The sequence below is a fragment of the Thamnophis sirtalis genome, unplaced genomic scaffold (assembly GCF_051295495.1).
Source record: "Thamnophis sirtalis isolate CommonGarterSnake01/CBP01778 unplaced genomic scaffold, rThaSir2_p1.2 scaffold_1, whole genome shotgun sequence".
Lineage (NCBI taxonomy): Eukaryota > Metazoa > Chordata > Lepidosauria > Squamata > Natricidae > Thamnophis > Thamnophis sirtalis.
The window spans coordinates 112,519,685-112,545,833 of record NW_028261381.1 but is presented as its reverse complement, the minus strand read 5'-3'; the positions used below and the strand labels follow the sequence as shown (position 1 = coordinate 112,545,833).

General features: G+C 36.3%; 1 pseudogene; it reads right to left on the bottom strand.

The window, feature by feature from the left end:
• Positions 1-1,578: 1,578 nt before the first annotated feature.
• On the bottom strand, positions 1,579-25,733 carry LOC148049685 (cytosolic phospholipase A2 epsilon-like; annotated as a pseudogene).
• Positions 25,734-26,149: the final 416 nt, after the last annotated feature.

The window sequence follows — 26,149 nt, the reverse complement described above, 5'->3', positions numbered from 1 at the left end:
AAGCCTTGACTGACCATTCTGCAAAGCAAGCTATTGCATTTGAGAAGACTGTTTTTTTTAACAGGATTACCATATTTGCACTCACAAACAATGATTTGTGTTTCCTTCCCGTGATCTTTGGTGTCATATAATTCTCCAACTTTATATTGCGACACTGGACTAAATTGTGAAAGATTGAAATGAATGCACCCACATGAAAACAATTTATTAAAGGGAGAGGTTTGAGATACTAGACAAGATTCAAAACACGTAAATTAATTATTGCTTACAGTGTTTCCCATTTAACCGGAAGTATTTTACAAACTAAAACTTTTTAAAAATGAAAATGTGTGTTTAGTCACAGTAATTGGAGCTCCCTCAGCCTTTATAGACCATAGTAGAAATTAATAAATACACTAAAGTAACAGCACATGATGTATTCCAATTATATCCTATTAAAGCAAATTCCTGTGAAATTACTTGAGTGGTACAAACATAACATCTCAAAATTCTCCACTCTATTTTCACTCAAGAAAGCAGTGAGTGGTATTTTGAATGGAAGAAAGAAGAAAAGAAACCAAACGGTGACTTTTCTCCTTGAAAACTTAACAATTTAATTATCACACCTGAGGTGGCTTCTCTCTATGTTGCCCTTCCACCTTCCCACCTCCAAAGAAATATTGAAAATGTTGTTTTCCTTGGAAATGTGTTGATGGTCTAGCACATTTGATCAAACTAAGTTTGGAGGTAATTTAATATCATTTTTGGGGTAAATTGTATTATTTATTGTGAACTGAACCCTAGACCTTCATTTAAATCAATAATTTTAATGTCATTAAAGGACAATGTTAACAAAAACTATTTTTTCAGAAGAGACCAAAATACCCAATAAGCCCCAAATCAGTCCTACCTCACTACAGGATTTTCCCTTGTGTCTTTTTATCTAATTCTCATAATTTAAATTCATTTGACATTTCCAGAATGATGCTTTCCTACTAAAATCTTTTCTTCTTTCACAATGCCTTAATTATCCATCCCAATATTTCAGATAAAATGAGGTTGCTTTTCTTCTTCTTTGTCAAGAACTGGCAATTCTTGCTCCTCTTGCCATGCAAGTTTTAAAGTTTACTTTTACACTGATATTACATTGGGGTATATTAATCCCCCAACCTCTTTTGCTCATTTTGCTTAGATGATGCCAACCTCTTCAGAGGCCCTAGGACCCAGTTCCGTCTTAAATTACAGCTTCCAGTTGCAACTTATTTTCTGCTTAGTTTCTTTATTGAGAACAAGGGAAAAAGAGTAATGCTATCATATTGTTTTTATATTTCATAGATTTAAAAAAGTTTTTTTTTTAACTGGTCAAAGAATATTGGCTACTAGAAATACATAATATGCTTATTATATTTATTACATAATAAATTAGAGATACGTTACTATACAGATCAAATGCTCCCAAGATCTACTAATATAATGTCATAACCAAAATATACTATGATCTTAATGTATAGTAAACTGACATAGCTGTTAATGGTAAATTAACCCAAGGAAATTACAACAGCTGGTTCAGCAGTCCTCCAGTCGTATTTGAAAAGATATCTATTTCATCTCAGGCTTTTTTCTCTCTGTTGCTCTTTGTAAAGCTTGAAGGATTGAGCTTTTGTTATTTTGAATGTTGTAACTAGTTAGCTCTATTAATTTATCAAAATTCTCCTCAGAGTATTGAAAGTTTTGTATTCCATATGGAGAAAGAGGACTAGTTACATCAACTTTACCTTGCTTCAGTTCAGTGGGAGCACGTTTCACACCTGCAAAACACCATTTACCATTAAATGTATTATTTGCTCGAAATCTGCAAAACAAAGTCAGGATCTTTTTATTAGTCCTGCTATCCCTATTACAGAAGCAAGTCAATATGTTATGGTTGTCTATCAAAATAATTGAACCTTCTGCTGCTGGATTACATCAGGGATGAGAAACCTCTGGCTTTCTGAATTACAGCTTCCACCATATTTCAACATTAGCCATACTTGTGTAGTAAGAAAAACCAAATCACAAAATACACACACTCATCAATTCCAAATAGAAGTTGTAGCTTAGTTGAGTTTGGAAATATCTCAACAGCCACAAATTGCACACACTAGAATAGAATAACTTTGGCTCCACTTTCCATCCATCATAGTAGAATGGCAGGAGTGTTGAGGCTTCTGTTGGGAAGGAAGCCTGCTGACATTCAGCTGTCAAACTGCAAAGCATATATTTCCCTAACTTCAGATTTGCATCATTAGGGTGCTATTCCATCCCACAAACAAACAGGAGCTTCCATTCTTCCTAACTTCCTGTTTGTCATGGGATGGAAGTAGCACACTAATGATGCAAAGGCTGAAGACTAAAACAAGTCATAATGAATATTGGAGAGGAAGGAAAGACATGCACTTCAAAGGCATGATAATGCCTATAATATCAGATCTATTTAACATAAGAAACTTAACTTTGCAGTGGGAGGGGGTGGTAGCCTTTGAATGTTGTCCTATGGGTTATAATAAATGAACTATATATTTTGTTATACTGACAGCAGCAAGGATTGTATTTGTAAACTATTTGAAAAATGAGAACACTCTGTCTGATGAGGATGTAATTCGGAAAATATTAGACTGTGCAGAGATGGACAGATTGACTTTAAAAAGAAAAGAAAAAGAAGACACAGAATATTACTTGATATGGAATAGAATTATGAGTGGTTAGAGATAAGAGGCAGAAATTAGATGAAGAAAGAACATTGTTATGTATAAACTAAATTTAAGATGGTTGATATTATAACTATGCCAATATAATCAACAGAATTATAAATAAGCTAATATAAAGAGAAATTTAGCCAAAACTATTCTGTTATATTATTACTATTGTTACCAGTATAATATTTCTTTTTGTTTTCTCTTTGTTGTTCTTTTGTAGATAATATACCCTGACAATACACTATATTCAAAATGTTTATGAATAATAATAATAATTTAAAAAATGTTGTGCTAGGAATTGCATTCAAGAACTAGAAAAAGCCAGGGAAAGTATATGGGACAAATCCTTAATTTAATTTAATTTAACAATTTCATATTAAGTAGTACAATTTGGGAACAAATTTCCCAAGACTCCTTTGGCCCAAGCCCAGAATTGTAAACCCATATATGTCCCTGGGACTCCAGTCTACAGGGGTGGGTTCCAGCAGTCACTACTGCCGGTTCACTTGTAGGTGCTTCATGTACATACATATGTGATTGATGCGCACTGTGTACGAATGCACAGTGCAATAAAATTGCTCTGTGCAAGCGCAGAAGCAAAAAACAAGATGGTGGCACCTATGGCACCACCGGGAGAACCAGTTTGGGGTGTGGCAGGCCTGGGTTGCTGCCGGTTCCAGTGACCCAACCGCCAAACCACTACCGGTTTGGCTGAACCAGTAGGAACCCACCATTGCTGACAATATAATTGAAACAGATTGATATCTTCTTGACTACTCCAAGGTTGTACAACTGACAAGAAGCTTCTTGAATGAGAAGCAAAACATCTTCAGGGATAAACTAAAGTCCAGTTGCCATCCTTTGGTACAACTAATAAGATATTTATCTAAACTTAGAAAATGAAGGGTAATTTAGCAGGAGGATTATGAGTAATGATGATAGGGTTGTGTAACCTTCCAAAATTACTGATTTATAATAGCACAAGGGTAGTAGAGGGTTTAGTTCACCAAATGTGAATATTCACCTGTGAAAAAACTGTCAGGTCTGTTAAGGCAACAAGGAACTTACCTGGTGCTTTGTATTTCTTGAAGGTATCATTTATTAGTGATGGAAAAACTGCAATAGGTGCGTTGACATCCGTAGCATCTTCAAAAACATAACACTCCTTCAGATCCTTTTCTCTACTCAGATCTATTTTGGGAATGGAATCCCTTGCTTTGCAAAGTATCTGGAGGCTTCATCTATAGGCTAGATTATTAGAGAACAAAGCAAATAATAGCAATAATAAGAATAATAAATTGTGGTAATGATAGTCAGATTTCTTTCTTGATTGATGCAGCTTATTTCTTGATCTTTTACTCCAATTCATTTCTACCTAGGAAATCAAGGGAAGCTGTAGGAGATGACTAGGTTGAGCCCAAGGGAGGGATCAAGCGCATCATCAGTGTGGAGTCCCTTTGTGCCCACAAGAGATGTAGGCCCAGCCATAAATTCTGTGGACTCTTATCTAACACCAATTTGGCTTGACCATTAGTAGTACAGATTCTTGTTTAGAGATAGTATGGAGTAATCTTGTATTCATTTGAACAACCTTCGTTCTTGATTTCTTATACCTGCCAGAATACTTTATAAGGATCTATTAGTTAAGGATAATCTCTCTTGGCAGACAATTCCACTTAACTGTGCGCAAAGAATGTGCCTGGATAAATGAACATGGTTCTACTGAGCCTCTATAATGGTGTATGAGAATGGCCTTGGGATATATGGTAACAAGACACAACTGAGGGAAGAGTTGCATAAAAGGCAGCTATGTCTGAAGCAGGAATGTGGGCAGAGCAAGTGGCTCAGAAGAGATCCTCCTAGTTTTGAGCCTGGAAAGGGAATGGGGGAAAGAAGCATTTTCAGACTTGCAAGATTGATGTTAGCTTTACGAGGTGGATCAGACAAAAAAAAATAAGACCAGATGAGCTAATTCTACTTAACTGTAAGCTAATTCTGTTATTGTAATTAACAGAATCATGTCTGTGTCTTGTCTATATTATTCCTCTGTACCATTAAAGCCTATGAGGATCTTCTGTGAAAATAATCTGTGTCTTAATTTAGACTGGATTCTGAATTTGGTTGTTATACTGTTCAAATTGCTTTTCATACATTACCTAGTAATGCACAGGACAACTTCATTGGCCCCTTTAGGCAAAATGGAAGTATGTATATTTGCATGGGATATTTAGGCTGGATATTTACTCAGAAGTAGACTATTGTTCCTGAATAACCGGAATCTTGTAATCAGGACTGATCAGTACTGGTTGTTCATAGATAGAGTCTCAGGATTTCTTGTACTTAAGATATACTTAAGTATAGGGTGGCACTGGAACAACTTCCTATAATTTCCCAACTTTCTGTGCTTCACAACTTAGCTTTGTGTGCTTCAAGCATAACAGATTCTTAACAGACTTCGGTATTTTCACTGGATTTTACAATGCCTCATGTTTTGCTCACTTAAACATGATCATCAATAAAACCCAGCTTATTTGGAACTTACACTACACACCTAAGCTATTGACTTCAACAGTTAAGGTCCCTGCTAATTTTTAGATCTGGACTATTATTCACTTTACCAAAAACTGCGGCCAGACAAATTTGGGAGAGAAGACACTGATATGGAGGTAAGAGCAAATTCTTTTCTATCCAGTTTTGTGACCTCCGCAAATAATCTCCAAGACCTTTAAAGAGGGTTTTCTTGTTGCCAGTACTACAATAACAGTGTTTAATATGAGTGAAAATGCAATTGTGTATATTTATCCGCAGAGGGAATGACATCATCCTTTTAAGCCTATTTAATGCTTGCATTCTCAGACAAAGCAAAAGGACATAATGTATATGGACATGCATGTGACCTCTCAGAATTCAGATTAACATATTAACATATTAACAGAGTTGGAAGGGACCTTGTAGGCCATCTAGTTCAACCTCCCACCCAAGAAGATCCTACGCCATTCTTTTCTGTAGAATTCTGTAAGTGTAAGACACAAACTAATGACACAAAAGCAACACTTAATTGTAAATCATCTCACTGTTGTTTGTGAGCCTGTAGAATAATACAAATGTATAATGACATCCATTTTTCTCTCTGTCTCATCAGTGGTGCATAGGTGGTGTCTATAAACCTTGTATCTACAAGGTTCATATATTCCAATGGGGTCATCAACTGGTTAGGAAAAGTGTCCAATACAGTCCCTACAAGGCAAACATTTTCGTTAGCAGCTCATAGCTTCAAAAAATAGTTTGCTTTTTGCTTTGATTCAACTTCTAATTTTCTTTAGGACAAGTGGCACATCACATTTACCCATTCATAAAACCACAACTTGGGAAGTATGTAATGTTATTTTAAATAGCTTGTTATCTGTTTATAGCTGATGTAAGAGAACCCTCCTCTCTGTAACTAAATGTTCTTTTGGAACCACTGTTGCACTGAAAATTGCCAGTGTGAAACAAGAATGAAGTAGCAACCGAGGAGAAGGAGTTGACGTCGTGATGATACAGACTTGCGATCCCAGAGCTCTGATATTGCAGCCGATACTTTTACCACTGGGTGGTCCATCTGGACCTAAACTGTCTCAAAGAGATGGTGACAGGGAAGAGTACATCTTGCTGATCTCAGGGACATCACAAAGTCCCTGATTGAGAGAATCTTTTCTAGCCGGCGATAGAAGTGCAGCGCCAAGCTGCTGAAGTCATGAGAGCTCTGCAACCGGAGGAAAGCGGAAAGAGAAAGTGTGTCCATCTGGTGAAGAAATTTTATTTTTACAAAAGAGACTGCCCAAAAAAGATTAAAACCAAATTAAACTTGTAAAGAAAAGAAAAGAAAAGAATTAGCAAATTTTAGCTATTTTGGACAGTGTGTTATCCTTTTTTTTAAATTGTCTTCTATGGATGGATGTTTTGCAAACACTTCCTACTTTTTAAAGTGAAAGTATTGGCTTTTCTTCTACTACATTTTTTTTAACCTATGGATTAAATCTTTTCCCCCCCACAATACTGGCTTGGATGGGTTTTTTCTTTCTTTTTATTTTGTTCCATTTAAGAGCCTTGTTTCTTTTAAGCTTGGAATATAAAGAGGATATAAAAGGAATATAAAGAGAGCAGTAACATTAGAGGGAAAAGAAGTTACACTGCCACTTAGAGGTTGGGGGCTGAGTTCTGGAAATATTTCTCTCTCTCTTTTCTTTGATCATTTTGATCTTGCACTTCAAAGATTTTAGCTTGCAAAGAGATAAAATGTGCCCTTTGGATGTCTCTTTGGCAGCGAGAGAGAACTAGAGTGGCAGTGTTTATAAATTGTTAAAAATGAAGTGATAATGGATATAGCTAGATAGATAATTGTTAATGATATAATGTATACATATGTATTGGTTTGACAAGAGAAAATTTGGTATAAACTTTTAAATGGTGACCATGAAAGGAAGTTATATATTTGATGTAAAATATATAATTTGATATGGATTTTAGGTGATGACTGTGGAAGTTCTTTGTAACCAATTGACACACTTTTTATAATTTGTAATGGAATGTGTTTTTATGGTGTTTGTTGTGTCTTGTTTGCTTGTGTTTATTCAAAAATAAAAAAAATATGAAGTAGCAACTGAAGAGCATCTAACCAGTTTAAAACAAGGAAGCAATTGATTCACTGCCAATTTATATGCTTTAATGAAAGAAAGACGAGAAAGAAAAAGAAGGTAAAAAAGGAGGGGGAGAGAGGGGAACTAAAAACAGAAAATAAAGAAAACAGCAAAACACATGCTTAATTCATTAAACCATAACATTATGGTATGATATTGACCAGTATTTGCATAATATTGGGAGATTATTATTAATAAAAAAAAAAGGAACCACCGTATATAAATACATTCTTGTTCTTATTAAAACTATATTAACACCCCCCCACCCCACCCCCCACAATCCCCATCCCTAATCCTCCCGACTTCCCAGGGTCCACACCTGGCACTACCTTCTATCTAAGATATCTTGTATACATATGGATTAAAAAATAAAAGTAATATATCAAAAAAAAAAAAAAAAAGAAAAGCAAAGAAAGAGAAAAAAAAAAAAAGGAAAAAAAGAAAAGAGAAAAGAGAAAAAAGAAAAAAAGAAACCACTCTTTGTGTTGATCTCAGCCCCCCATCTTTATCTATGCTTAAATAGTATAAATCATTCTATCTATATTTTATTCTCATCTCTTACTTCTTTGCTATTTACCCCGACCTTCTGTAGACTCTCCCATTCCCTTCCTAAACCTCATGATCCCTTCCAGTAAGATTTAAGCAGCGTAGTTTATGCCATATATTCAAATATAACTTTACAGACAAGTAATCAAACTTTCCCATCTAGTAAAATTTAAACAACGTAAATGATCTTTCTTTACCCCTTTTTCAAACAGTAATTCAAAATAATCTAACCCGATTTCCCCTTCTTAGTAAAGTTAAGCAGCATAGATCAGATATTACTTTACACAGGAATCAATTTCTGTAATTCCAACCGACTTCCCCTTCTAATAGAATTTAAATAACTTAGTTCATTCCACATGTATTTTACCCTCATCCCCCACTTGTCTGATATTTACCACTATCAAATTTATACTACCATTTGTTTAAAATATAACTCAGAGCGATTTGTAGCATGAATCCTTCCACATATTCCAATAATACTTTCAGCAAAATTCAGTTAACCTTCTATTTTAAGGTAGTCGCTTCTAACAAAATTTAAACAACATAAATCATTCCACATTCTTTTTACAGTTATCTTAAGATAATCCCAAGCGGCTTCCTGTTCTAATAAGCTTTAAACAACGTAAATTTTGCCCTCATCCCTTGCTTGTCTAATATTTATCACAAATAACGTAGTACTACCATTTGTTTAAAATATAACTCAGAGCGATTTGTAGCATGAATCATTCCACATATTCTAATAATACTTTCAGCAAGATTCAGTTAACCTTCTATTTTAAGGTAGTCGCTTCTAACAAAGTTTAAACAACATAAATCATTCCACATTCTTTTTACAGTTATCTTAAGATAATCCCAAGCGGCTTCCTGTTCTAATAAGCTTTAAACAACGTAAATTTTGCCCTCATCCCTTGCTTGTCTGATATTTACCACAAATAACGTAGTTCATTCCACATGCATTTTACCCTCATCTCTTGCTTGTCTAATATTTACCACTATCAAATTTATACTAGCGTTTATTTGAAAAATAACTCAGAACTATTACAACCAACTTTCCCTTCAAATAAAAGTTAAATAGCATGGATCATATTCAAATAATGCTTTCAGCAAGAGTCAGTTAACCTTCTATTTTAAAATAGTCCCATCTAACAAAGTTTAAACAACATAAATCATTCCGCATTCTTTTAACCACTATCAGATTTATGCTAACGTTACTTTAGAATCTAGCTCAAAGTAGTTTCACCCAGCTTTCCCTTCTGATAAAAATTAGTCCACTTTTTCTACCGGAGAGAGGTCTCAAACCCCCATTCAGTCCTCAACTTTAGGAAGTCTTTTGAAGTATCTAAATTCTCGATCTGCGTTCTTCTGCTTCTCCGAGGGAGGAGGGGCTACCCCCTCCATCTTGCAGCCGCATGGCCAGCCGTTTGCTTTCTCCTTCCGCTTGTCTCTCCTCTCTTCCAAGCGCGTCAGGAAGTCCCGCCTTCAGAATCCTACAATAGAAATCTTGAGCCTCCGAAACAGAGTTAAGACGAAATCTTTGATTCTCAAATGTAACCGTGATGCCGGCAGGGGCCTCCCATCTGTATCGAATCTGTTGACTCCTAAGCTCTTTAGTTAAAAAGGCGTAGTCCCTTCTTGCTCTCAACATTTGGAAAGGTATATCTTTGAAGACAATCACGTCCTGGTCATCAACTCGGAGACTGTTATTATAAAACTTTTGCACAATCGCGTTTCTAGATTCTTTTGTAGAGAAATGTATAATTATGTCCCTCGGGAGCTGTCGCTGTTCCGCTATCAATGAGTTCTGGCGATAGATTTTCCGAATCTGCCAATCAAAGTTAAGTCCCGGGCTTCCCAGCGCATGGCTGAAGGCTTCAGCAAATGTCTGTTTCAAATTCTCTTGCTCCTTTTCACGGAATCCTCTGACTCTTATTGAAAATGCCTTCCTATCAAAATTTAGCGTCATAAGCTGTTCTTCGTTATTTCTAATTTTTTCTTGTAAAATTTGAATATTGGTAGTCAAATCAAAATTAGCCTTCTCCAGACTTTCCAATCTGTTCTCTATTTCAGCAGAGTAATCTGACAGGGCAGACACGGCTGCAAACGTATTCGCCTTCATTTGATTAACTTTAGATTTTAGATCCTCATAAAGTTGCAATACAAATTCCTTAAGTTCTTGCTTAAGGGCATTAAATATTTTAAAGAGATATTCCTGTGTTAAAACTTCTCCAGTAGAGGGCGTAGGAGACAAAGGTTGTGTTTCCAAAAAAGATTGTTTAAATTCTTTAGACACATTTGTAGCAAGACGTTTCTTTGATCTGGGTGCCATAATAGATAAACAAGTAAGCAATGCTTCGCTCCCCTCTATTTCCAAAGAAAAAGAGTTTATTTTGTTAAGGAGCAGTCTGCAGGAAGATAAGCCCGGCTAAGTACATCCAGTAATCATCCACGGAGAGAAATCGCCATTTTAAAGTCTATTTAAACAAAGAAGTCTTTAAGACAAATGGTGCTGGTATTTAAGATAGTAATAAAAGCATAAATCTCACAGGGGTGGTACCCTCCCGTATCAACTCTAGCTTGAAAAAAACTTTGTTTTGTCCTGGGGGGGGCTAGCCTGTCTGGGGCTGCCCAAAAAAAAAAAGGCAGCTGAGAAGAACTGGCCGGAGATAAAGGCTCCGCTTCGGCTGGATCTAATCTCTTCCACAGCCAAAAAAAGAAAAAGGCTGTGGCTTACGAATAGACCCTAACCTACGGAGCTATCCTCCCTGCCCCTTTCTTAGCCAAAAAGGGGTGCTATCTATGATCTTATTTAGATATACAGACCAGATCTCTGAGGAGCTCGGTGGAGCCCTCCTCGGCAACAGGCCACGCCCACAGGAAGTCAATATTGGGAGATTATTATTGAGAGATTGCCAGTACATAAAGTGATTACATCTCAGGAATCCAGATTGTAACCATATTGATCTTTGTAACACTATATTAAGAAATATATAGAAATTAGACAAAAAGGGCAAAAGCAAACAAATCAATAACCCATTATAGTTTCAACACAATAAAGTTAATTCCATGTGGTATTGTGAAAATATATTTGAAATAAATGTAAAATATATTTCATTAGTCTCAAATTAGAACTACAGTTAAAATTCCTTAAAAATCTTATCCAGCGGTATGTGATATCCCAACTCTTATTTTTCAGTTCTTGTAAATACCCTTAGCAATATTGTTTTATTGCTCATTTAAAATATTGTGGAATTCGAATTATCCAAACCACATTCCAATTATATAGTTGAGCCAGACTGTGAACTTGTGAGACTCTTTGCTACTTTGGACTTCAAATGCTATATATTAGTGGCTAAGTTCACACAGTGTGCAAAGCTGTTAATATATTTTGTTTGGTTTGGAGAATCCAGCCATTGTAGTTTATTTGACAAATGCTATTTTCAAGGGAGAAGTATGTCCAATTTTAAGACATCTAACTAACTATATTTTAGCATTAACACTTGCATTGTTATAAAATCTGGTCATCATCTTAATGAACAAACTGATATAAATTTTCTTAGCATTTACCATGTACCTTTCCAGATATAAATATTCTTATTCTCTAGATAGCCATTGTTTAATTGGAATCCTTTTAAGAAATTGTAGACCTCTGATGTTGATACACGCTCTGTTATGACGTCACGAAGTAACTTCATAATTTTATGTGTAGGCATGACCAGGTAAGTATCCACTGCTCCTGGTACTGGTGGCAGAGGTGGTTTTTCTTCTGAAGAACAGAAGATGCATAGGTTAATTTAGTGCAGCAGGTGCCAAGAGGAAAAGATAGACTAATATATATTGCAATATTTTTGTCATTGATTATCACTTCATAGTATACCAAAAGCCGAGCTCCATATAAAATTTATTATATGCATTACTGTATATTAAAAATGTTTTAAAACTGGTTTCCATTTTCTTCTAAACACTCTTGTTACTTGCCCTTTGAAGAGTCATTAATACAGTACTATTTGGGGGAAAAAGAGAGTAAAACATATTGTAATAATGGAACCCAACTTTTTAGGGGATAGGGAGAGAGATGGAAGAAGGGAGAGACAGAGATGGTGTGCCTATATGTGTCTACGTATATCTGTGCATATATACACATATATACATATAAATATACATACAAACATATATACAGTCATACATATAAATAAGTGCAATACAGATATTCTTTTCATATGCTCAATAATATTGAATTAATATAACAGGTAGGCTAGTCACTGATTATATGTGGAATAAAACTCCTGCACATCCATACACACGCAGCTGTCCACACAGCTGGTGAATTATGGGTGTAATCAGGTATGATACAGAGCTGGATATTTGCCATTACAGCTCATCCTTGTATAATGATATTGATTATACTGATTGAGAAATACAGTAGACTATCTTGAGTTTCTCTGTTCATGGCTTTTGCCATCTTCAAGTCAGCAATGGACTCAAGCTCAAGACCCTTTCTATGGGAAAAACTAAGGGGATTGGACATTGACTAATGCTGTTGTTCCTAATCCATGACTTGTATCAAGACACTAGGACAGGTGTAATATGGGAGGACAGGTATAATATGGGTGTATCTCGGTACACCCAAAATTGCTCGCGCGGCTGCATTCTGGACTAGCTGTAGTCTCCGAATGCTTTTCAAAGGTAGCCCCATGTAGAGCACATTGCAATAATCCAGCCTTGAGGTGACAAGGGCATGAGTGACCATTTGAAGTGCCCCCTGGTCCAAGTAGGGCCGCAATTGGTATACCAGGCGAACCTGGGCAAAGCCCCCCCTGGTCACAGCCAACAGATGGTGTTCCAGTGTCAGCTGTGAATCCAGGAGGACCCCCAAATTGCGAGCCCTCTCTGAGCGGTGTAAGTCTTCACCCCCCACCCCCCAGGATCAAGGACAGACTGTCTGAACTGTCCTTCGGGGGTAACATCCATAGCCACTCGGTCTTATTGGGATTGAGCACCAATTTGTTCATTCCCATTCAGATCCTGACAGCTTCCAGGCATCGGCACATCACGTCCGCTGCTACACTGAGTTGGCACGGGGCAGATAGATACAATTGCGTATCATCTGCATATTGATGGTACTTTATCCCGTGCCATCGTATGATCTCACCCAGCGGTTTCATGTAGATGTTAAATAGGAGGGGGGACAGGACCGAACCCTACAGCACCCCACCCTTGAGGGGCCTAGGGGTCGACCTCTGTCCCCCGACCAACACCAACTGCGACCTATCGGAGAGGTAAGAGGAGAACCACCGTAAAACGGTGCTACCCACTCCCACCTCCTCCAGACGTCGCAGAAGGATACCATGGTCGATGGTATCGAAAGCCGCTGAGAGGTCAAGAAGCACCAGGATAGAGGAATGCCCTCTATCCTTGGCTCACCAGAGATCATCGATCAGTGCGACCAAAGTGGTTTCTGTGCTGTACCCAGGCCTGAAACCAGACGGAAAGGAATCCAGATAATCCGCTTCATTCATGGTCCGTCAGAGTTGAAGCGCCACCACCTTCTCAACAACCTTCCCCAAAAAAGGAAGGTTGGAGACAGGACGGTAGTTTTTCAAGACAGCTGGATCCAGGGAAGGCTTCTTGAGGAGGGGTCTCAGCACCGCTTCCTTTAGTGGTTGCGGGAAAGACCCCTCCTGCAAAGAAGCGTTGGTAATCACCTGGAGCCAGCCGCGTGTCACCTCCCTGCTGGTCGAAACCAGCCAGGAGGGGCACGGGTCCAGTAAACAGGTGGAGGCACTCATCGTTCCCATGGCCTTTTCCACTTCCTCAGGGTTGACAAATTCGAACTAGATGCATCAATGAACCTGGCAGGAGGAAGAGGATAGGAAAGAAAGTCCAGCTTTTACTGTTCAATGCTGAATTTTTTAAAAAAAAAATGGCCCTGAAGGAAAGCCCAGAGAAGAGGAGCTATTACAGAGTACATTAGCCAACTGGAGTGGAGGTCCTGAAGTGAAGTGTTGTAGACAGGGTAACACTGCATAAGCTGCTAAAAATGAAAAAAAAAAGTGGAGGATAATACAGGGTGCTCCTTCTCTATTAATAATCATTGGCTCAAATTTAAATTGGTGCAAATAGTTCACAGACTATGTGAATCAGCCCTGTAACTAATTTAGATTCTAAGCTAACTGCCACAAGGAGGCAGTCTTTACTTATCTTTATCATTGTTGAAACTGGCAGACTGAAGGAAAAAGAAAGTATTTTCTGTTCATGCATGTTTTCTCCTTAAAAGCATATTAAAAGAACAAAAGGAATGCACCCATACAGAACTGCCGTAAGCAGGATGCTATTGTACTATTGAGTATGATCTGTTGTGGCTCACAATCACAGGCGAGAGTACCAACTTGTCGAATTTATGGTACAACATTGGAAGAAACTGAAAATGCTTTGGAATAATGTTCCTCAACCTTCTCTTGCTTGTGGCCCCCTTCTGACCTTTCTTTCCTTCTGTGTTCCACCTGTCCAGTCCCATTACTGGATAGGAACTAACTAGTGTGTTTTCTGGCATCAACAAGACAGTGTTTGTAGTAATTGTAAGCCACCAAGAATCATTGACTGGCTACTACTATCGAAACTGAATGAAGGAGTGAGTGAGTGAGTGAATGAGGGAGCAAAATAGATTTTTGCTTTTCTGTGCCTCCTCAAAATGTGCCCATCCTTGTGGTTCCTTTGAAATATCCTATGTTCTCTAGGGTAGCATATGCCCCTCCCATTGCTTTAGATTACAACGTAAAACCATCAACCTTGTTGGTTTTTGCTTTCAACCTTGTTTTTGGCAACTTTCAGACAAGTGGAATCAGAATTTCTGAAAAGAAATGGCATTGTTTCGTGGAACATGTATGAGTGGTTTAGCAACACTAATACTTTTAAATATTTAATTAGTCAAAATGTCATTTTAGAAAGTTGTAAACTGCCTTGGGTAAACTATTTTTCAGACGGTTGTGTGTGTGTATGTATGTGTGTGTGTGTGTGTGTGTATGTATGTATGTATGTATGTATGTATGTATGTGTGTGTGTATATATATATATATATGTATGTATGTATGTATGTATATACATACATACATACATACATACATACATACATACATACATACATATATATATATATATATATATATATATATATATATATACATACATATATACACATACATACACACAAATATAACATATATAAATATAAATATAAATATAACAAAATGTAACAAAAAGGCAACAGTAAAAAATATTGGGTTTCTGTCTGGATGGTCTCTTGTGACGAGCCGAAGACAGAGAGTGGAAATGTGACCTTCCTCCTATATATATATATATATATATATATATATATATATATATATATATATATATATATATATATATATATATATATATATATATATATATATATATATATATATATATATATATATATATATATATATATATATATATATATATATATATATATATCAGGTAAAGATCTTGAATACACCTTTCATGAAGCAGATTTGAGATTCTGGGATCTTCTTCATCATCCGACCCATAAAGAATTTGCTTCCAAAGTCTTCAGCACGAACGTAGGCACCGTATTTTAATAATCCAACCTCAAAAGCAGTAAATTCCACATTCTCTACAACAAAATTATATCAGTTACAGGTTCAAATGAAATACTGGTTTTGCAAAACATGATATTGCATTGATTGAATGTAACTAAATTAGATTTTTAAATTTAATACTTATTAGTTGCATTTTGGCCACATTCCCACCAAGCTAAGTATACAAAATATACAGGGAGAAATGAAATATTGAATAGCACTGAAAAGACCAAGCAACGATTAAGTGCCAATTTTTATTTTTATGGCTGCTTTTAAAATCTGCACACTGTTTTTTGTTACCCTCTAATCCATCAGGTCATCAGTAATTGAAAATCTCAGGAGAACAAAGGTGACAATCCTGTCTATTAGTTTACATGAGAGTCTGTGGTATTTATGTTGGCTCTTGAATTAATATTTCCTATTCTAATTACTTAGATATACTAAGCAAGCATCTTAGAAGTCTACCAGCAATTGTCCAAAAATCCATTATTTCCCTTACTACTATCCAAGAACCAATTGCTGAAAGGAAGTGAAAAAAATAATCAATTAAGAATATATTCAAAGTATCCTACGTTCTGAGTGCGTACAACCATGTTATGGCTGAAAGACTTCCTTCCAAGGACTTAAAAGATGATAGATAGATAGATAGATAGATAGATAGATAGATAGATAGATAGATAGATAGATAGATAGATAGACAGACAGACAGACAGACAGACAGACAGACAGACAGACAGACAGACAGACAGACAGACAGACAGACAGACAGACAGACATGTAGGTGGTTATTCCATAATTTCTCTCATTCCACGGGTCTTCTTACATATTTTCTCCCTCATTTTCTGACTCCATTTTTTATTATTTCCTTCCCCCAATTTAGCAGGTAGTGATAAAGAGATATCTTGCTTTTTGAGGCTTTTCAAGACAAAGCTCCAGCAATGCTCACATCTTCATTTCTTCAGAAGACCTTATAAGAGGGAAAGAGGAAGAAGAGAACAGGGTAGAACTTTCACCATTCGTTTTAGAGAATAATATATATCATGGCATTGAGACTCCTTTGTTCAGCTCTAGACTAATAACAGCACCACTGTGGTAATCATTAAAATAAAATAAATCTTTGCCTGGTAGATCAATAAGACATCTTATTATTGTTGAGTCACAATCAAAACGGGTAATGTTACCTTTAAATTCTTGAAGGCTATATTTGTCCCTGATGTTGAGGACCATATACATGGGCAAAGAATTTTGACCATGATTCAGGGCATGCTTCTGCTCTGAAAGTGTGCTACTACATCACTGCAAAAATAAATCAACAACAAATAATAAAAAACAAGAAAGTCCAGTTGCATCTTGAAAAAGTATCTTTGGGATATTAAAATAACTATAAAAATTATACATATATAATCATCAGCCAGACAAAGGTAAAAACAAATCCAACAACAACAAATCAAATATTATATTTCTTTAAAACATTTATTCTCCTAAGTTGTGCGATGTGTTTAGGAACTCCTACCTAAAGCACCTTTAGAACAACTATGATCTGGATGACTGAGAATCTCCGTAGACATTTGATCTGAATGTATTGAGCACATAAATTATATAGAGGCCCAACATGTGTTCGACCACCCAATGTCACATCTTCACCTGTTTCATTGTTATGAATTGCATGATAAGTATAAGGAATGTTCTATGTAAGTTGAATTGAAGACACTTAGAATCTCCTCAACCTTTGCATTGGATGTGAAGAGGTCAGAAGAGGCAGCAAAATGTGAATGTAAACTTTTGAGAGGGGTATTAGCCCAGGTACCTTCAATACAGTGATGGGTTACAGATCCTGTTCTAAACGGTACGGTTGGAACTGGCCCAGCATCGTCCACATGGACGTGCGCAGTGTTCGCATGCATCTTAGTGCCTCCGTGATGCTCCAGCTACTCAGCAGAGTGTCATGCAGGCCCTGTAGGTGCCGTGCACGTGCGCAGAAGTGCTGAAGACCAGTAAGGAGCTCAGGCAGGCAGGTGGGCCCTCCGGAGTACTGTACTGCAACCGTATCCTGTGCTCCAAGCAGACTCCGGTATGCCTGTATCGGGGTGTACTGCCTGCAACCCACCACTGCTTCAATCCCATACCAGATTTGTATTCTGCACATTCAAAGCGAATGTCAGGATAAGGCTACAGTGTTGCTTGCATTGGTTTGATCTTTCAGCATGTATATTCAGACTTCAATCAGAACCCTTTGGTAATTAAGAAATCAGAAACTTCTATTACCCCATTTCCAAATCCTTGATCGATGAAAAATCCCCCAGAGATCACTAATGCAGGTTTTGTAGCCATCATTTTTCCGCTGCTGCAGAATATCATGGTGTTCTTTTAAGTGGACTAATGTAAAGCAATCCAGTTTGCATTTGGACACATTTTTGTGAGCTTCTGCAGTTGGTCCTAAAAGTTCCTCCTGTGACCAACCAGGATCTTCATACAGATTTGAAAGTGTCTTACAAAAAAGACACAGTTTGATAACGAGAGTTACAATTCCTTAAATTATATGAAGGGTTATTAACATAATTTAATATTATTTAATATTTAAATGCTTCACTCTCTTGCTAATTTAAAAACTGTTAGAAAAAGATTTATTTTTTCTTCTTCTCCTTTTTGTTATGTTTTCTTTATATTAAGTACTATATGTTGGTTTTAAAATAAAACTGTAATAGCCACCAATGTATTAACTGCACTGTTGGTGTGTAGTCATTTCTATTGCACCACTTGTTTATAAATAAATAAATCTCAATTTCTAACCTCCTTACTTACAAAGACATCTGTCAGTGAGGCACAAATTGAAAATGGTTTGTAAGCTATCTGAGCAGAAAGAAACTTCTGTTTGAAATTTGGTGCTGTTATACACTTAAATAAATAAAGTAAATTCTTCTTATTGCCATGTCATTATTCAAAGTGAGAACCTTTTCAGGAATTAAAAGAAAACAACTCTACATGACAACTCTATTTTATAACCACAAGCATGGTTAGATGCGCCAGAAGGCAAACACAGAAATTTCAAATATTTTGAAAAACATATGCCATAGCTTAGATCTACTATTCTAGTGGTGTCAAACTTTATCATCACGTGACGTATAAGGACTTTTTCCCCCTTCACTAAACTGGGTGGGGGCGGGGCCAGCACATGATACATCCGGTCCGCGGGCCGCAAGTTAACACCTCTGTACTATTCTATCTTCTTTACCACTGTGAACTGGTGAAACCAAAGACCTAAAGAAGTGTTTGGCTTTAGCAGCACTGTAATTGAATCTTGAAATGCAGTCTCACCAATGCAGCGATGCTATTTCTTCTGAATGGAATCCACACACACAACCCAAAGGTTTTTCTCCTTTTAAAAAATTCTGAATCATTTAGTCAGCGTTAATTTGGACTACAATTGTTTTATTTTTAATTACATGAAAAGATAACTTTACTGGGACAGATGGTCTTTCTGGCTTGAAAACACATCTTGTATAGTATCTGTTGGCTAACTTAAACAGATATTTCTGACGTAGTTATATGACCAAATGTGATTTTAAGTAAAAAGTATGATGTAACCTGAATAAGACCTGATCAGTGTACTTTGTAAGTGATGCTAAACAGAAAAATACCTTGTAGACAAAGAAAGTTAACATGCAGGTTTTGCTTCACCCTGCAATTTTCATCTTGCAAAATATGATATAGCCTCCAGATATGCAAAAATATTCCAACTTGCTCTTTATGTTTTGAATAATTTTCTGAATATGTATCATCTATTTTAATAATTAGTACTAGATTTTTTCTTAAATATGAATTTGTTTGTCTTCCATTGTTGAATAATATTCTGTTTAGGTTCAGCATCAATTTGATCATGCAATTTTTAACATGTTTAGTCTCTGAATCGTATTTCAGAAGCAACATACATAAGCTGTCAATGTTCCAACTGACAAACTCAACCAAAGCAGGCATGGTCAAGACGATCTCAATCTCAGCCACAATCTCTGAATGCAAAACTTTATTAAGTACATCATTTCAGCACTGATGAGGGCAAAACCAGATCTAGCTAAATACCGCACAAACCCACATAACAAAAATATAGGATTCTCCCACACCTTATTAATACAGGTCACATTGTCCAATTGAATGTTATTGTATTATTATGAGAAAAAGTCTTTGGTTTTGGCAAACTGCTGCTGAAGCATCCTTCGCTCTCATGCCTTGTCTTCTTGATGTCTGGAGCCTACATTGCATCTTACCCTTCCCTCCCCCCTGGATTCATTGGCAAGCAATAATGGTCACAACAGCAAAAATACACTTTGAACTTGACATAAGCCTTTGAAAATATCACAGGTCTGAGACTAAAAAGCTGTTTGATTATTTTCATCTAATTTCCATGTATTTTGGTGTGCTGAAAATAAATAAAAATTGAAAAACTAGACGTCATGATTTGCCACAACATGCAAAATTGTCTTCAAATTTATCATTTTTTTATTTTTTGATATTTTTTGATATTATGGGTTTTTAACCAAATTTAAAGTCCAAATTACTATTAATTAATTCACATAAGTGCATTCAAGATATAAAATGCCAAAAAAACAAAGAGTTTGTCCGAGTTATGTAAAAAAAAAAATATAGCACTGTAAATCTGATGGTCAGCAATATATACATAAGCTAAGCAAGTTTTAAGTCTGTGCTTCTAATGGTAGAAGGGGTTAATCTTTCCTGAAGAATCCAGTGGGAGAGAGACACAGAGCAGATAGCAGCATCTCCAGTCAGTGCAGGGGGCGTGGCCAGCACTGTGACGTCTCATGTACAGACACAGAGCTGCTCTCTCCTGCATGTCACACTTGTGCACGAATCATCATCAGGTTCTTGGTACTAGGTTGTTCACACGTTTTCATTGCAATTCATGTTAGCTCGTCATTCTTCAACTGTTATGTTATGGCTCCTCAAAAGTATATTAATTCACCAGACAGTTTCTGTTTCATCTGTGGTGAATATACAGTGTTGAAGCAACAGCAGAATATTACAGACTTGTGAAAAAAGTATACTTGGCATACTTTGGACTAAAAATTGGAGATCAAGATAAAGTTTGGGCGCCTCATAAAGTATGCAAATGGTGTGTTGAGGACTTCCGAAACTGGTTTAAGGGTAAGAAAAAATCTTTCCGTTATGGGATTCCTATGGTATGGCGAGAGCAAAAGAACCATAGTGATGACTGTTACTTTTGTTCATGCGATGTGAAAGGGTTTAATTCCAAATGGAAGCATTCCATTTCATACCCCAATCTTCACTCAGCAATTCATCCCATCCCCCATGGCACAGATATACCAGTACCCAAGCCCCCTGCTACCTTGGAAGAGATACCTAGCTCCGATGAAGGTGAAGTCATACCTGAACCAGATGACGAATCAAGTTCTGACTTTAAAGATAATACAAGACCAAAATTGTTTTCTCAGGAGGAGATGAATGATTTGGTAAGAGACTTGAATCTTCCCAAAGATGCTGCTGAGTTACTCAGATCAAGGCTGAAAAGCAGGAATTTATTGTTGCCAGGAGTGTCATCTTCATGGTTCAGACATCATGAAAAGGATATCATTCCCTACTTCACCCAGGAAGACCCATCGATGTCGAAAGTCTGATGGGTCAATTTAAAATCCAATATGATTCAGAGCAATGGCATCTTGTTATAGATTCTTCAAAAAGAAGTCTCAAAGCAGTTTTACTCCACAAGGGTTTTTATGCTTCCATACCTGAAGGTCATTCCGTACACTTGAAGGAAGCCTACGAGAACTTGGAATTGGTTCTTCATAAACTTAAATATGAAGACCATGGTTGGCAAGTGTGTGGGGACTTGAAGGTCTTGTGCATGCTGCTCGGGCAACAAACTGGGTATACCAAATACCCGTGTTTTCTGTGTCTATGGGACAGTTGAGACCGACAAAATCACTGGACCAAGAAGAGTTGGCAGCCAAGGATGCTAACAGTCGGTGAAAAAAATGTCCTCCGAGAAACTTTGGTTCCTTCCCATAAAGTGTATAGTGTAAGCCATCCAACTGAGAGTTTTCAATCAAGATCAGAAGGCCGTCATTTGCCAGAAGGATGATCTTATCTATTATTCTGTTGAATACATTTACAGTATATATGTCAATGCACTATGTTATTTTATCTTATTTGATTTGACATGACCATTTGATTTATCCAATAAACTATAAACTAAACTAAATTTGAAGCTATCAAAGCTTCGTACCATTTCAAGAAGAAAGTCTAGAATAAGGTTGGAGCATCATCTGTAGTTATTGTAAGCTCATTGGTTCCTGAGCAGCAATGTCCTCAGAATCTGTGAAGCTACTTTTTTCCTTGAGCAATCTATCTTCCAATTCATTTGGGCTATTTGCAAGCTTGCGGAAAATCCATCTATCTCAATTGATCAGAAAAATGTTAAATAGTGTACTGTATTGTTTATTGTTATCTATATAATTATTTATCATTATGGTTGGTCAGAGTCAGCCAAGAGTTTAGTTTGGATTTGACAGTCCTTTTTCAAGAGGCAACTGAACTTTCTTGTTTTTCTTTGAAGATGTTTCTCTTCTCATCCAAGAAGCTTCTTCTGACTAGAAAGATTTATATTCCTTGCAGATAGCTGGCCATTTGCATTCTTTTAGAGAGTTGTTGAGACCACATGGATGTTTATCTGTGACCTCAGGGTCACTTGAGTAGTGCAAATGGGTGTGGAACCTTCTTGGAACTGCTGAAATTTTGGATTTGACATTTTTATCTACCCTTCTCATCTGCCCTCTTATCCCAACTGGGATAGGCAGATGTTATTGTTTGATGGTGTTAAGGTATCATCACAGGATGTAAGCTGTTTCAAATAAAGCTGCCTTTTGCAATTGACTGTTGGTGATTATGTCAATGCCAATGATATTCAAGTAGTCCTCCAGATGTTTTGGGATTGCACCCAAGGTATCTATTACTATTGGTACTGTCTTTGTTTTGTTTTTTGCCACAGTAATTCTATTTGTAGCTCTTTGTATTTTGTGATTTTCTTCAGTTATTTCTCTTCTCTTCCACTGTCTCCAGGTACAGTCACTTCCATCAATCAAGCTTTTTTTTGTTTTCTTATCAACAATGGTTAAATCTGGGGTGTTATGGGGCAGGTGCTTGTTTGAATTCCACTTTAACTTCTTCATTTTCTATTACTTTGCCTATTTTGTAGTCCTACCAATTATTGCTTGCAGGCAAATGGTATTTCTTGCAGATATTCCAATGCATCCTTGTTACTACTTTGCCATTCATTTGCTGTTTGTTGTTATTTTCTTGATTCTGGCTTTGTATGCATTTCTTGTTATTATCTGCTTTGCCTGCTATTTTTTTAAAGTAATGCTCATGTAATGCTTTGTCTGGCCTTGTCTTCTTTCTATTATTTTTGGTTCATTGCACAGTCAGACTGGATTTGACATTTTTATCCACGTATTGAGTAATCCCCAAGGTCCTAAATTTATTATTATTACAGCTCAACCTAATAATGGGAGTTCAGGTAAGAAAAGCAAGTTGTTTATTAAAAATCTGTAGAATATCCAACTAGTGATGCCTGGTATGTCAGGAAAATATAACAATTAGGCTACTGGAACACCTTTCTTAAAAATAACTGTAGTGAAAGAGTCATTCCTGTCTCTGGGCATTTTGCCATTCAAAATGCAGAGATTTTCTTAGAAGTGGTTTTCTGAATGAAATCTAAGAACAGCCCAAGTTGAACATATTATAACTATTATAATAATTATATTATTATAATATTATAATTATAATATTATTTAAAAATGAAATTGTGTGTGTGTGCTTGCATGCATGTGTGCACATGTACACACGGCTTTAAATCAATTGTCTAAACTAATCCTTGCACATTTCTTGGCAATTTTGGGGAGGGAAGGGGTTTGCCTTATGTCTGAGAGCATGTGAATGGCTTGAGGCCACTCAGCTGATTTTGTGCACAGTGGGATTAGAAATCATAGTTTCTGCCTTTCTAGCCTGATACCTTAACCACTACATGAAACAGGGTTGTAATATAATTTTGCTGTTCTTTTTCCATGAATTCTGCTTTGGTTTGTTTCCATATAAATATTGATTACTTAATAACATTTTCAAATTGCTACCATACAGAAAGCGAATTCTTAGCACAAGGATTTAATGAGTAGAAGATCGTAATAGTTACAGAAATAATATCAATAGCTTTTTGAACTAGCAATAGTACTAACACTTATAATAATATTAATTGTTCATATCACCATTATATTTACATTCTCTATTTCCTGTTTTGGCTTCTGTTTTCTAGCCACTTATAAATTCTATTCCATATTTTATAGAAATCTGATTCTTCTCTTTCTTTTAGTTCCATGGTCATTTTGTCCATCTCTGCACATTCAAGTACTTTTGTAATCATTGTTTCGTCTGCGGGTGTATTGATTTGTTTCCAGTTTTGTGCGAAAGGAATCCAAGCTGCAGTGAGTATGTGTAGTATTATGTATTGAAATTGTTTGTCTATTTTCCAGTCTAATGTTCCTAATTGGAACGCTTCTGGTTTCAGTTCTATTTTTTGCTCCGTAATTTCTTCCAACCATTTCTGAATTTTGCACCAGTATTTCCTTGTGATGGGGCACATCCACCACATATGGTAGAATGTTCCAGACTTGTAGTTACATCTCCAACATTTGGGGGATAAATTTGGATACATTTTGGCCAATCTCTCTGGGGGCAAATGCCATATATAAAACATTTTATAGAGGTTTTCTTTGTAAGCTATTGCCATCGTAAATTTATAATTTCTTTCCCATAATTTATTCCATTTTTCTAACTCTATATTATGGCCAAAGTTTTTTTCCCAGCTAATCATTGTCTCCTTTACCATCTCTTCCTCCATTTTATATCTTAAAAGAAAATTATATAATTTGGTAATCATTTTTCCTCCTATCCTTAATAACATTTTATCTAATTCTATTTGTTTCTCATGTATTCCGTATTGTTCCCAATCTTTTTTAAATCTTGTTTTAAGTTGTAAATAGGGCCACCATTCCACATTTATTCCTTGTTTTTTCAGATCTTGTATTCATTTTAGTTCTCCTTTTTCATCTAAGAGTTCTGCATAGTTTACCATTTTACTGAGATCTATAGTATTGTTTTCTTGAATGTATTTTGTATATTCTAATATGACCATTATCGTTTGTATATTACTTTTTATATGTCTGTTGGGTAGAAATCCATTTTGGTCCAGGTATATGATTTCATTTAGTATATTTTTAATTCTTTCAGCCATTATTGTCATAAGTATTTTATAATCAGCATTTAGCAGCAAGATTGGCCTATAATTTTGAATCTTTTGTTTTTCAGTGTTGCCTTTGGGAATTAATGTTATTAGCGGCTCCATCCAAGATTTTGGTGTCTTAGCTCGTTCTAGTACTTCATTGTACATTTCTAATAATATGTTCTCTAATAATTTTTGCAATTTTTTGTAGAATTCTTCTGGAATTCCAACCGGACCCCGGGATATTTTTTTTATTGGTGTGCTTATGCACGCCCCTTACATACCTCTTAGGAATGGGGTGAGGTCAACAGTAGATGGTCTAAGGTTAAAGTTGTGGGGGTTTGGGGAAGAAACCAGAGTCAGGTAACACATTCCAGGCCCCTACCACTCTGTTGCTGAAGTCATATTTTCTGCAATCAAATTGCAAGAAAATGTTTTCATTTGTTGGAAAACAAGACAGAGTAGAAAATGGTGACATTAAATTCTAAATGTGGGTTCCCCAAATTGATGGTCTGGTATGCAACTTATTTTTCAAAGAAAACCTGTCACTACGACTATACTGGTTGTAGGATACAGTACAAAATAAGTGAAAGAAAGAAAAAAGTCAGTATCCTTTGCCAGTTTAGTTATCAGGAAAAAAAAGATGTCTACTGTACTTAGCCCTTCTGCAGAAAAATGCACATTTATTTTCTAACATCTTTTCTTTATTTTTTTCAATATCCAAAAATCTCAGGACAAATAAATAACAAAACACAGACTACTCTTTCCAGAAAAAAGAGTTCCTTACCTGAGAGTTCCTTCCTGCTATGGTCTCACTCAGATCAGGTGTTGTTTTAAAAGTCAACTTAATTGGCTGGTGCTGCTGATACATTCTTACAGTTATGCCGGCAGCAATCACTATGAAGGTACCGTACCTTAAAACTAAACCTTAGGCCCGCCCATTTGGATTGCAGAAGAGAAATAGGGATTGTAGCCCATTTTCTCCTACTTCACTAGATGGGAAATCCTGCTAAATGACAGTTTGTTGCCTTGAGGAATGAGGTTGTGAAAGAGAATTCTGTCTGTTTCTTTCTTCCTTTTCTGTATTATGGAGAAATATATGTAGGTACTTTGGAAGGATCCTCATTAACTAAATAAACCCCACCACATGTTGCATTTAGGCTTTGGTGATTAGATTTGCGGAAATCAAATTTATGAATAACTCAACTTCCCTCTCTTCTGCATTTGTACCCCACCCCATGTATAACCTCTGTGATTGAAGAGATGCTTATAGCACGAAATATTTTA